This window comes from Schistocerca gregaria, chromosome 8 (assembly GCF_023897955.1).
Source record: "Schistocerca gregaria isolate iqSchGreg1 chromosome 8, iqSchGreg1.2, whole genome shotgun sequence".
NCBI lineage: Eukaryota > Metazoa > Arthropoda > Insecta > Orthoptera > Acrididae > Schistocerca > Schistocerca gregaria.
Genome location: NC_064927.1, coordinates 8,730,936 through 8,744,604, shown reverse-complemented (window position 1 = coordinate 8,744,604; position 13,669 = coordinate 8,730,936). Strand labels below are relative to the sequence as shown.

Genomic DNA, 13,669 nt, shown 5'->3' with positions numbered 1-13,669 from the left:
AGATGTAAATTACCGTTTTTCTGATTAACGTGATGTAATGGAAATAGCAACTTTAAACTTTGCCTACGTCTCTGTCAGTCGTAAGGAAACTGTATTTGAAGGTGAAGGTGATTTTGTAGACATGTGTGAAAGACATGTTCTGAAATGCAAGTGTTGTTGTTTGGAGAGGACATCGGTTACGTGTCAGATGTGTAGCCAAGCAGTAAAGGGTCGCCATAGCTGCAAATATTAGTCGGTAATATGAAGTGTTGTCAGCTGAAGTCTGATGATCCAGACGACCGTAAGGACGAAGTACGCAAAAGTACCGCTAGGCCGCGCCTCTTTAACTCAGTGGTAGAGCGCTGGACTAGTAAACCAAGGGTCGTGAGTTCCATCCTCAAAGGAAGAAGTCGAATTTTGGAAATCAGTTGCGCGTCGTGGCCGTATAGCAAACAGTATCTGTGATGACGAACAATTAGCGACATGCCTTTTATTAAGAATTACTCTCAGACGTGATTAAGGCGAATGGCGCAGATAAAGCCTTTGCCAAAGCGGTTCAGCATAAGGTGGGACGAGGCAGTCTGAATTACATTTTATAGATGTATTTCTCACATATGTCAGAGCCTCTCGCGGTCGTCGTCGTCGTCGTCTTCGTCGCCGCCGCCGCCGCCGCTTCTGCAGAAGTAGCAAATGGCCATCGTGGCAAATGCGGCGAGGCACGCCCTGCCTTCGATTCCGTATGCACAAAGTGTGTGGTCTTGTTTCCCAGTCTATATTTGGTCGGTCACGTAAGAGGTTGAATGTAACGAATGGGTGGGAAAGAGCAAGGGCAGCGGCTGTGTAGAACGAAAACACAAATTATCAGGGGTGTGAGCGTTTCGAGATGAGTCATATACAAGTTGCACTTGGTCGTCAGTGACTGTGTGGCCTAATAGATAAAGTGTCGGACTTGGGATCTGAAGATTACAGGTTCGAATGCTGTCACGCTCGTGTTTTATCAGTTCTGAAAAAGAAACATACCGTTTTAATGTAGCATTTGAGCAGTACGAAACCGTCTGAATGTTGCTGTTGACCATTTTCTGCTTGGAGATGCTCTTGAGCTTGAAACACACACTACAAGACCGGTGTTAACTAGCGAAATGGTCGGCAGAGTGCCGTCACCGCGAGTTTCCACTGGCACTTGCACATCTAAAACAACGTCGGAAAGTAACTCGTTCGCCTTTTGAGTCACATCAAGAATGAGTGTTAATTTTGACGCCACTAGCTCTGCAGGTTATCATGCAATTCCTTACCTCTCAGAAATGATTATGAAATAAAAGTGAAGTACGTGACGAGTGTGACATTAGGAAAACATTAGGCAGCATGGAGAGATTCTGTATGGGACCACCCAACCCAAACGAGTACTGTGTGACGTGCTGCCCGGCAAGTATTCACAGAAGCAGCCCGGCTAGCTCAGTCGGTAGAGCATTAGACTCTTAATCTCAGGGTCGTCGGTTCGAGCCCCCCGCTGGGCGAAACGGAATTTTGTTCCGCTGCAGATGTAAATTACCGTTTTTCTGATTAACGTGATGTAATGGAAATAGCAACTTTAAACTTTGCCTACGTCTCTGTCAGTCGTAAGGAAACTGTATTTGAAGGTGAAGGTGATTTTGTAGACATGTGTGAAAGACATGTTCTGAAATGCAAGTGTTGTTGTTTGGAGAGGACATCGGTTACGTGTCAGATGTGTAGCCAAGCAGTAAAGGGTCGCCATAGCTGCAAATATTAGTCGGTAATATGAAGTGTTGTCAGCTGAAGTCTGATGATCCAGACGACCGTAAGGACGAAGTACGCAAAAGTACCGCTAGGCCGCGCCTCTTTAACTCAGTGGTAGAGCACTGGACTAGTAAACCAAGGGTCGTGAGTTCCATCCTCAAAGGAAGAAGTCCAATTTTGGAAATCAGTTGCGCGTCGTGGCCGTATAGCAAACAGTATCTGTGATGACGAACAATTAGCGACATGCCTTTTATTAAGAATTACTCTCAGATATGATTAAGGCGAATGGCGCAGATAAAGCCTTTGCCAAAGCGGTTCAGCATAAGGTGGGACGAGGCAGTCTGAATTACATTTTATAGATGTATTTCTCACATATGTCAGAGCCTCTCGCGGTCGTCGTCGTCGTCGTCTTCGTCGCCGCCGCCGCCGCCGCTTCTGCAGAAGTAGCAAATGGCCATCGTGGAAAATGCGGCGAGGCACGCCCTGCCTTCGATTCCGTATGCACAAAGTGTGTGGTCTTGTTTCCCAGTCTATATTTGGTCGGTCACGTAAGAGGTTGAATGTAACGAATAGGTGGGAAAGAGCAAGGGCAGCGGCTGTGTAGAACGAAAACACAAATTATCAGGGGTGTGAGCGTTTCGAGATGAGTCATATACAAGTTGCACTTGGTCGTCAGTGACTGTGTGGCCTAATAGATAAGGCGTCGGACTTCGGATCTGAAGATTACAGGTTCGAATGCTGTCACGCTCGTGTCTTATCAGTTCTGAAAAAGAAACATACCGTTTTAATGTAGCATTTGAGCAGTACGAAACCGTCTGAATGTTGCTGTTGACCATTTTCTGCTTGGAGATGCTCTTGAGCTTGAAACACACACTACAAGACCGGTGTTAACTAGCGAAATGGTCGGCAGAGTGCCGTCACCGCGAGTTTCCACTGGCACTTGCACATCTAAAACAACGTCGGAAAGTAACTCGTTCGCCTTTTGAGTCACATCAAGAATGAGTGTTAATTTTGACGCCACTAGCTCTGCAGGTTATCATGCAATTCCTTACCTCTCAGAAATGATTATGAAATAAAAGTGAAGTACGTGACGAGTGTGACATTAGGAAAACATTAGGCAGCATGGAGAGATTCTGTATGGGACCACCCAACCCAAACGAGTACTGTGTGACGTGCTGCCCGGCAAGTATTCACCGAAGCAGCCCGTCTAGCTCAGTCGGTAAAGCATGAGACTCTTAATCTCAGGGTCGTGGGTTCGAGCCCCACGCTGGGCGAAACGGAATTTTGTTCCGCTGCAGATGTAAATTACCGTTTTTCTGATTAACGTGATGTAATGGAAATAGCAACTTTAAACATTGCCTACGTCTCTGTCAGTCGCAAGGAAACTGTATTTGAAGGTGAAGGTGATTTTGGAGACATGTGTGAAAGACATGTTCTGAAATGCAAGTGTTGTTGTTTTTAGAGGACATCGCTTAAGTGTCAGATGTGTAGCCAAGCAGTAAAGGGTCGCCATAGCTGCAAATATTAGTCGGTAATATGAAGTGTTGTCAGCTGAAGTCTGATGATCCAGACGACCGTAAGGACGAAGTATGCAAAAGTACCGCTAGGCCGCGCCTCTTTAGCTCAGTGGTAGAGCACTGGACTAGTAAACCAAAGGTCGTGAGTTCCATCCTCAAAGGAAGAAGTCGAATTTTGGAAATCAGTTGCGCGTCGTGGCCGTATAGCAAACAGTATCTGTGATGACGGACAATTAGCGACATGCCTTTTATTAAGAATTACTCTCAGATGTGATTAAGGCGAATGGCGCAGATAAAGCCTTTGCCAAAGCGGTTCAGCATAAGGTGGGACGAGGCAGTCTGAATTACATTTTATAGATGTATTTCTCACATATGTCAGAGCCTCTCGCGGTCGTCATCGTCGTCGTCGTCGTCGTCGTTGCCGCCGCCGCTTCTGCAGGAGTAGCAAATGGCCATCGTGGCAAATGCGGCGAGGCACGCCCTGCCTTCGATTCCGTATGCACGAAGTGTGTGGTCTTGTTTCCCAGTCTATATTTGGTCGGTCACGTAAGAGGTTGAATGTAACGAATGGGTGGGAAAGAGCAAGGGCAGCGGCTGTGTAGATCGAAAACACAAATTATCAGGGGTGTGAGCGTTTCGAGATGAGTCATATACAAGTTGCACTTGGTCGTCAGTGACTGTGTGGCCTAATAGATAAGACGTCGGACTTCGAATCTGAAGATTACAGGTCGAATGCTGTCACGCTCGTGTTTTATCAGTTCTGAAAAAGAAACATACCGTTTTAATGTAGCATTTGAGCAGTACGAAACCCTCTGAATGTTGCTGTTGACCATTTTCTGCTTGGAGATGCTCTTGAGCTTGAAACACACACTACAAGACCGGTGTTAACTAGCGAAATGGTCGGCAGAGAGCCGTCACCGCGAGTTTCCACTGGCACTTGCACATCTAAAACAACGTCGGAAAGTAACTCGTTTCGCCTTTTGAGTCACATCAAGCATGAGTGTTAATTTTGACGCCACTAGCTCTGCAGGTTGTCATGCAATTCCTTACCTCTCAGAAATGATTATGAAATAAAAGTGAAGTACGTGACGAGTGTGACGTTAGGAAAACATTAGGCAGCATGGAGAGATTCTGTATGGGACCACCCAACCCAAACGAGTACTGTGTGACGTGCTGCCCGGCAAGTATTCACCGAAGCAGCCCGGCTAGCTCAGTCGGTAGAGCATGAGACTCTTAATCTCAGGGTCGTGGGTTCGAGCCCCACGCTGGGCGAAACGGAATTTTGTTCCGCTGCAGATGTAAATTACCGTTTTTCTGATTAACGTGATGTAATGGAAATAGCAACTTTAAACATTGCCTACGTCTCTGTCAGTCGCAAGGAAACTGTATTTGAAGGTGAAGGTGATTTTGTAGACATGTGTGAAAGACAAGTTCTGAAATGCAAGTGTTGTTGTTTGGAGAGGACATCGGTTACGTGTCAGATGTGTAGCCAAGCAGTAATGGGTCGCCATAGCTGCAAATATTAGTCGGTAATATGAAGTGTTGTCAGCTGAAGTCTGATGATCCAGACGACCGTAAGGACGAAGTACGCAAAAATACCGCTATGCCGCGCCTCTTTAGCTCAGTGGTAGAGCACTGGACTAGTAAACCAAGGGTCGTGAGTTCCATCCTCAAAGGAAGAAGTCGAATTTTAGAAATCAGTGGCGCGTCGTGGCCGTATAGCAAACAGTATCTGTGATGACGAACAATTAGCGACATGCCTTTCATTAATAATTACTCTCAGATGTGATTAAGGCGAATGGCGCAGATAAAGCCTTTGCCAAAGCGGTTCAGCATAAGGTGGGACGAGGCAGTCTGAATTACATTTTATAGATGTATTTCTCACATATGTCAGAGCCTCTCGCGGTCGTCGTCGTCGTCGCCGCAGCCGCTTCTGCAGAAGTAGCAAATGGCCATCGTGGCAAATGCGGCGAGGCACGCCCTGCCTTCGATTCCGTATGCACGAAGTGTGTGGTCTTGTTTCCCAGTCTATATTTGGTCGGTCACGTAAGAGGTTGAATGTAACGAATGGGTGGGAAAGAGCAAGGGCAGCGGCTGTGTAGAACGAAAACACAAATTATCAGGGGTGTGAGCGTTTCGAGATGAGTCATATACAAGTTGCACTTGGTCGTCAGTGACTGTGTGGCCTAATAGATAAGGCGTCGGACTTCGGATCCGAAGATTACAGGTTCGAATGCTGTCACGCTCGTGTTTTATCAGTTCTGAAAAAGAAACATACCGTTTTAATGTAGCATTTGAGCAGTACGAAACCGTCTGAATGTTGCTGTTGACCATTTTCTGCTTGGAGATGCTCTTGAGCTTGAAACACACACTACAAGACCGGTGTTAACTAGCGAAATGGTCGGCAGAGTGCCGTCACCGCGAGTTTCCACTGGCACTTGCACATCTAAAACAACGTCGGAAAGTAACTCGTTCGCCTTTTGAGTCACATCAAGTATGAGTGTTAATTTTGACGCCACTAGCTCTGCAGGTTGTCATGCAATTCCTTACCTCTCAGAAATGATTATGAAATAAAAGTGAAGTACGTGACGAGTGTGACGTTAGGAAAACATTAGGCAGCATGGAGAGATTCTGTATGGGACCACCCAACCCAAACGAGTACTGTGTGACGTGCTGCCCGGCAATTATTCACTGAAGCAGCCCGACTAGCTCAGTCGGTGGAGCATGAGACTCTTAATTTCAGGGTCGTGGGTTCGAACCCACGCTGGACGAAACGGAATTTTGTTCCGCTGCAGATGTAAATTACCGTTTTTCTGATTAACGTCATGTAATGGAAATAGCAACTTTAAACTTTGCCTACGTCTCTGTCAGTCGCAAGGAAACTGTATTAGAAGGTGAAGGCGATTTTGTAGACATGTGTGAAAGACATGTTCTGAAATGCAAGTGTTGTTGTTTGGAGAGGACATCGGTTACGTGTCAGATGTGTAGCACAGCAGTAATGGGTCGCCGTAGCTGCAAATATTAGTCGGTAATATGAAGTGTTGTCAGCTGAAGTCTGATGATCCAGACGACCGTAAGGACGAAGTACGCAAAAATACCGCTATGCCGCGCCTCTTTAGCTCAGTGGTAGAGCGCTGGACTAGTAAACCAAGGGTCGTGAGTTCCATCCTCAAAGGAAGAAGTCGAATTTTGGAAATCAGTTGCGCGTCGTGGCCGTATAGCAAACAGTATCTGTGATGACGAACAATTAGTGACATGCCTTTCATTAAGAATTACTCTCAGATGTGATTAAGGCGAATGGCGCAGATAAAGCCTTTGCCAAAGCGGTTCAGCATAAGGTGGGACGAGGCAGTCTGAATTACATTTTATAGATGTATTTCTCACATATGTCAGAGCCTCTCGCGGTCGTCGTCGTCGTCGCCGCAGACGCTTCTGCAGAGGTAGCAAATGGCCATCGTGGCAAATGCGGCGAGGCACGCCCTGCCTTCGATTCCGTATGCACGAAGTGTGTGGTCTTGTTTCCCAGTCTATATTTGGTCGGTCACGTAAGAGGTTGAATGTAACGAATGGGTGGGAAAGAGCAAGGGCAGCGGCTGTGTAGAACGAAAACACAAATAATCAGGGGTGTGAGCGTTTCGAGATGAGTCATATACAAGTTGTACTTGGTCGTCAGTGACTGTGTGGCGTAATGGATAAGGCGTCGGACTTCGGATCTGAAGATTACAGGTTCGAATGCTGTCACGCTCGTGTTTTATCAGTTCTGAAAAAGAAACATTCCGTTTTAATGTAGCATTTGAGCAGTACGAAACCGTCTGAATGTTGCTGTTGACCATTTTCTGCTTGGAGATGCTCTTGAGCTTGAAACACACACTACAAGACCGGTGTTAACTAGCGAAATGGTCGGCAGAGTGCCGTCACCGCGAGTTTTCACTGGCACTTGCACATCTAAAACAACGTCGGAAAGTAACTCGTTCGCCTTTTGAGTCACATCAAGTATGAGTGTTAATTTTGACGCCACTAGCTCTGCAGGTTGTCATGCAATTCCTTACCTCTCAGAAATGATTATGAAATAAAAGTGAAGTACGTGACGAGTGTGACGTTAGGAAAACATTAGGCAGCATGGAGAGATTCTGTATGGGACCACCCAACCCAAACGAGTACTGTGTGACCTGCTGCCCGGCAATTATTCACTGAAGCAGCCCGACTAGCTCAGTCGGTAGAGCATGAGACTCTTAATTTCAGGGTCGTGGGTTCGAACCCACGCTGGGCGAAACGGAATTTTGTTCCGCTGCAGATGTAAATTACCGTTTTTCTGATTAACGTGATGTAATGGAAATAGCAACTTTAAACTTTGCCTACGTCTCTGTCAGTCGCAAGGAAACTGTATTTGAAGGTGAAGGCGATTTTGTAGACATGTGTGAAAGACATGTTCTGAAATGCAAGTGTTGTTGTTTGGAGAGGACATCGGTTACGTGTCAGATGTGTAGCACAGCAGTAATGGGTCGCCGTAGCTGCAAATATTAGTCGGTAATATGAAGTGTTGTCAGCTGAAGTCTGATGATCCAGACGACCGTAAGGACGAAGTACGCAAAAATACCGCTATGCCGCGCCTCTTTAGCTCAGTGGTAGAGCACTGGACTAGTAAACCAAGGGTCGTGAGTTCCATCCTCAAAGGAAGAAGTCGAATTTTGGAAATCAGTTGCGCGTCGTGGCCGTATAGCAAACAGTATCTGTGATGACGAACAATTAGCGACATGCTTTTCATTAAGAATTACTCTCAGATGTGATTAAGGCGAATGGCGCAGATAAAGCCTTTGCCAAAGCGGTTCAGCATAAGGTGGCACGAGGCAGTCTGAATTACATTTTATAGATGTATTTCACACATATGTCAGAGCCTCTCGCGGTCGTCGTCGTCGTCGCCGCCGCCGCTTCTGCAGGAGTAGCAAATGGCCATCGTGGCAAATGCGGCGAGGCACGCCCTGCCTTCGATTCCGTATGCACGAAGTGTGTGGTCTTGTTTCCCAGTCTATATTTGGTCGGTCACGTAAGAGGTTGAATGTAACGAATGGGTGGGAAAGAGCAAGGGCAGCGGCTGTGTAGAACGGAAACACAAATTATCAGGGGTGTGAGCGTTTCGAGATGAGTCATATACAAGTTGCAATTGGTCGTCAGTGACTGTGTGGCATAATAGATAAGGCGTCGGACTTCGGATCTGAAGATTACAGGTTCGAATGCTGTCACGCTCGTGTTTTATCAGTTCTGAAAAAGAAACATACCGTTTTAATGTAGCATTTGAGCAGTACGAAACCGTCTGAATGTTGCTGTTGACCATTTTCTGCTTGGAGATGCTCTTGAGCTTGAAACACACACTACAAGACCGGTGTTAACTAGCGAAATGGTCGGCAGAGTGCCGTCACCGCGAGTTTCCACTGGCACTTGTACATCTAAAACAACGTCGGAAAGTAACTCGTTCGCCTTTTGAGTCACATCAAGTATGAGTGTTAATTTTGACGCCACTAGCTCTGCAGGTTGTCATGCAATTCCTTACCTCTCAGAAATGATTATGAAATAAAAGTGAAGTACGTGACGAGTGTGACGTTAGGAAATCATTAGGCAGCATGGAGAGATTCTGTATGGGACCACCCAACCCAAACGAGTACTGTGTGACGTGCTGCCCGGCAAGTATTCACCGAAGCAGCCCGGCTATCTCAGTCGGTAGAGCATGAGACTCTTAATCTCAGGGTCGTGGGTTCGAGCCCCACGCTGGGCGAAACGGAATTTTGTTCCGCTGCAGATGTAAATTACCGTTTTTCTGATTAACGTGATGTAATGGAAATAGCAACTTTAAACATTGCCTACGTCTCTGTCAGTCGCAAGGAAACTGTATTTGAAGGTGAAGGTGATATTGTAGACATGTGTGAAAGACATGTTCTGAAATGCAAGTGTTGTTGTTTGGAGAGGACATCGGTTACGTGTCAGATGTGTAGCCAAGCAGTAATGGGTCGCCATAGCTGCAAATATTAGTCGGTAATATGAAGTGTTGTCAGCTGAAGTCTGATGATCCAGACGACCGTAAGGACGAAGTACGCAAAAATACCGCTATGCCGCGCCTCTTTAGCTCAGTGGTAGAGCACTGGACTAATAAACCAAGGGTCGTGAGTTCCATCCTCAAAGGAAGAAGTCGAATTTTGGAAATCAGTTGCGCGTCGTGGCCGTATAGCAAACAGTATCTGTGATGACGAATAATTAGCGACATGCCATTTATGAAGAATTACTCTCAGATGTGATTAAGGCGAATGGCGCAGATAAAGCCTTTGCCAAAGCGGTTCAGCATAAGGTGGGACGAGGCAGTCTGAATTACATTTTATAGATGTATTTCTCACATATGTCAGAGCCTCTCGCGGTCGTCGTCGTCGTCGTCGCCGCCGCCGCTTCTGCAGAAGTAGCAAATGGCCATCGTGGCAAATGCGGCGAGGCACGCCCTGCCTTCGATTTCGTATGCACGAAGTGTGTGGTCTTGTTTCCCAGTCTATATTTGGTCGGTCACGTAAGAGGTTGAATGTAACGAATGGGTGGGAAAGAGCAAGGGCAGCGGCTGTGTAGAACGAAAACACAAATTATCAGGGGTGTGAGCGTTTCGAGATGAGTCATATACAAGTTGCACTTGGTCGTCAGTGACTGTGTGGCCTAATAGATAAGGCGTCGGACTCCGGATCTGAAGATTACAGGTTCGAATGCTGTCACGCTCGTGTTTTATCAGTTCTGAAAAAGAAACATACCGTTTTAATGTAGCATTTGAGCAGTACGAAACCGTCTGAATGTTGCTGTTGACCATTTTCTGCTTGGAGATGCTCTTGAGCTTGAAACACACACTACAAGACCGGTGTTAACTAGCGAAATGGTCGGCAGAGTGCCGTCACCGCGAGTTTCTACTGGCACTTGCACATCTAAAACAACGTCGGAAAGTAACTCGTTCGCCTTTTGAGTCACATCAAGTATGAGTGTTAATTTTGACGCCACTAGCTCTGCAGGTTGTCATGCAATTCCTTACCTCTCAGAAATGATTATGAAATAAAAGTGAAGTACGTGACGAGTGTGACGTTAGGAAAACATTAGGCAGCATGGAGAGATTCTGTATGGGACCACCCAACCCAAACGAGTACTGTGTGACGTGCTGCCCGGCAAGTATTCACCGAAGCAGCCCGGCTAGCTCAGTCGGTAGAGCATGAGACTCTTAATCTCAGGGTCGTGGGTTCGAGCCCCACGCTGGGCGAAACGGAATTTTGTTCCGCTGCAGATGTAAATTACCGTTTTTCTGATTAACGTGATGTAATGGAAATAGCAACTATAAACATTGCCTACGTCTCTGTCAGTCGCAAGGAAACTGTATTTGAAGGTGAAGGTGATATTGTAGACATGTGTGAAAGACATGTTCTGAAATGCAAGTGTTGTTGTTTGGAGAGGACATCGGTTACGTGTCAGATGTGTAGCCAAGCAGTAATGGGTCGCCATAGCTGCAAATATTAGTCGGTAATATGAAGTGTTGTCAGCTGAAGTCTGATGATCCAGACGACCGTAAGGACGAAGTACGCAAAAATACGGCTATGCCGCGCCTCTTTAGCTCAGTGGTAGAGCACTGGACTAGTAAACCAAGGGTCGTGAGTTCCATCCTCAAAGGAAGAAGTCGAATTTTGGAAATCAGTTGCGCGTCGTGGCCGTATAGCAAACAGTATCTGTGATGACGAATAATTAGCGACATGCCTTTTATTAAGAATTACTCTCAGATGTGATTAAGGCGAATGGCGCAGATAAAGCCTTTGCCAAAGCGGTTCAGCATAAGGTGGGACGAGGCAGTCTGAATTACATTTTATAGATGTATTTCTCACATATGTCAGAGCCTCTCGCGGTCGTCGTCGTCGTCGCCGCCGCCGCTTCTGCAGAAGTAGCAAATGGCCATCGTGGCAAATGCGGCGAGGCACGCCCTGCCTTCGATTCCGTATGCACGAAGTGTGTGGTCTTGTTTCACAGTCTATATTTGGTCTGTCACGTAAGAGGTTGAATGTAACGAATGGGTGGGAAAGAGCAAGGGCAGCGGCTGTGTAGAACGAAAACACAAATTATCAGGGGTGTGAGCGTTTCGAGATGAGTCATATACAAGTTGCACTTGGTCGTTAGTGACTGTGTGGCCTAATAGATAAGGCGTCGGACTTCGGATCCGAAGATTACAGGTTCGAATGCTGTCACGCTCGTGTTTTATCAGTTCTGAAAAAGAAACATACCGTTTTAATGTAGCATTTGAGCAGTACGAAACCGTCTGAATGTTGCTGTTGACCATTTTCTGCTTGGAGATGCTCTTGAGCTTGAAACACACACTACAAGACCGGTGTTAACTAGCGAAATGGTCGGCAGAGTGCCGTCACCGCGAGTTTCTACTGGCACTTGCACATCTAAAACAACGTCGGAAAGTAACTCGTTCGCCTTTTGAGTCACATCAAGTATGAGTGTTAATTTTGACGCCACTAGCTCTGCAGGTTGTCATGCAATTCCTTACCTCTCAGAAATGATTATGAAATAAAAGTGAAGTACGTGACGAGTGTGACGTTAGGAAAACATTAGGCAGCATGGAGAGATTCTGTATGGGACCACCCAACCCAAACGAGTACTGTGTGACGTGCTGCCCGGCAAGTATTCACCGAAGCAGCCCGGCTAGCTCAGTCGGTAGAGCATGAGACTCTTAATCTCAGGGTCGTGGGTTCGAGCCCCACGCTGGGCGAAACGGAATTTTGTTCCGCTGCAGATGTAAATTACCGTTTTTCTGATTAACGTGATGTAATGGAAATAGCAACTATAAACATTGCCTACGTCTCTGTCAGTCGCAAGGAAACTGTATTTGAAGGTGAAGGTGATATTGTAGACATGTGTGAAAGACATGTTCTGAAATGCAAGTGTTGTTGTTTGGAGAGGACATCGGTTACGTGTCAGATGTGTAGCCAAGCAGTAATGGGTCGCCATAGCTGCAAATATTAGTCGGTAATATGAAGTGTTGTCAGCTGAAGTCTGATGATCCAGACGACCGTAAGGACGAAGTACGCAAAAATACCGCTATGCCGCGCCTCTTTAGCTCAGTGGTAGAGCACTGGACTAGTAAACCAAGGGTCGTGAGTTCCATCCTCAAAGGAAGAAGTCGAATTTTGGAAGTCAGTTGCGCGTCGTGGCCGTATAGCAAACAGTATCTGTGATGACGAATAATTAGCGACATGCCTTTTATTAAGAATTACTCTCAGATGTGATTAAGGCGAATGGCGCAGATAAAGCCTTTGCCAAAGCGGTTCAGCATAAGGTGGGACGAGGCAGTCTGAATTACATTTTATAGATGTATTTCTCACATATGTCAGAGCCTCTCGCGGTCGTCGTCGTCGTCGCCGCCGCCGCTTCTGCAGAAGTAGCAAATGGCCATCGTGGCAAATGCGGCGAGGCACGCCCTGCCTTCGATTCCGTATGCACGAAGTGTGTGGTCTTGTTTCACAGTCTATATTTGGTCGGTCACGTAAGAGGTTGAATGTAACGAATGGGTGGGAAAGAGCAAGGGCAGCGGCTGTGTAGAACGAAAACACAAATTATCAGGGGTGTGAGCGTTTCGAGATGAGTCATATACAAGTTGCACTTGGTCGTTAGTGACTGTGTGGCCTAATAGATAAGGCGTCGGACTTCGGATCCGAAGATTACAGGTTCGAATGCTGTCACGCTCGTGTTTTATCAGTTCTGAAAAAGAAACATACCGTTTTAATGTAGCATTTGAGCAGTACGAAACCGTCTGAATGTTGCTGTTGACCATTTTCTGCTTGGAGATGCTCTTGAGCTTGAAACACACACTACAAGACCGGTGTTAACTAGCGAAATGGTCGGCAGAGTGCCGTCACCGCGAGTTTCCACTGGCACTTGCACATCTAAAACAACGTCGGAAAGTAACTCGTTCGCCTTTTGAGTCACATCAAGTATGAGTGTTAATTTTGACGCCACTAGCTCTGCAGGTTGTCATGCAATTCCTTACCTCTCAGAAATGATTATGAAATAAAAGTGAAGTACGTGACGAGTGTGACGTTAGGAAAACATTAGGCAGCATGGAGAGATTCTGTATGGGACCACCCAACCCAAACGAGTACTGTGTGACGTGCTGCCCGGCAAGTATTCACCGAAGCAGCCTGGCTAGCTCGGTCGGTAGAGCATGAGACTCTTAATCTCAGGGTCGTGGGTTCGAGCCCCACGCTGGGCGAAACGGAATTTTGTTCCGCTGCAGAGGTAAATTACCGTTTTTCTGATTAACGTGATGTAATGGAAATAGCAACTTTAAACATTGCCTACGTCTCTGTCAGTCGCAAGGAAACTGTATTTGAAGGTGAAGGTGATTTTGTAGACAT

At 46.4% G+C, this 13,669-nt stretch overlaps 8 non-coding genes across 8 annotated transcripts; all 8 read left to right on the top strand.

The window, feature by feature from the left end:
- Positions 1-1,420: 1,420 nt before the first annotated feature.
- Positions 1,421-1,493, top strand: Trnak-cuu (transfer RNA lysine (anticodon CUU)). The gene has a single exon. It is a non-coding gene; the product is annotated as a tRNA-Lys (tRNA).
- A 1,442-nt stretch (positions 1,494-2,935) lies between these two features.
- Positions 2,936-3,008, top strand: Trnak-cuu (transfer RNA lysine (anticodon CUU)). The gene has a single exon. It is a non-coding gene; the product is annotated as a tRNA-Lys (tRNA).
- Positions 3,009-4,450: 1,442 nt separating this feature from the next.
- Positions 4,451-4,523, top strand: Trnak-cuu (transfer RNA lysine (anticodon CUU)). The gene has a single exon. It is a non-coding gene; the product is annotated as a tRNA-Lys (tRNA).
- A 2,926-nt stretch (positions 4,524-7,449) lies between these two features.
- Positions 7,450-7,521, top strand: Trnak-cuu (transfer RNA lysine (anticodon CUU)). The gene has a single exon. It is a non-coding gene; the product is annotated as a tRNA-Lys (tRNA).
- Positions 7,522-8,948: 1,427 nt separating this feature from the next.
- On the top strand, positions 8,949-9,021 carry Trnak-cuu (transfer RNA lysine (anticodon CUU)). Its single transcript has one exon. It is a non-coding gene; the product is annotated as a tRNA-Lys (tRNA).
- Positions 9,022-10,451: 1,430 nt separating this feature from the next.
- Positions 10,452-10,524, top strand: Trnak-cuu (transfer RNA lysine (anticodon CUU)). Its single transcript has one exon. It is a non-coding gene; the product is annotated as a tRNA-Lys (tRNA).
- Positions 10,525-11,951: 1,427 nt separating this feature from the next.
- Trnak-cuu (transfer RNA lysine (anticodon CUU)) lies at positions 11,952-12,024 on the top strand. The gene has a single exon. It is a non-coding gene; the product is annotated as a tRNA-Lys (tRNA).
- Positions 12,025-13,451: 1,427 nt separating this feature from the next.
- On the top strand, positions 13,452-13,524 carry Trnak-cuu (transfer RNA lysine (anticodon CUU)). Its single transcript has one exon. It is a non-coding gene; the product is annotated as a tRNA-Lys (tRNA).
- Positions 13,525-13,669: the final 145 nt, after the last annotated feature.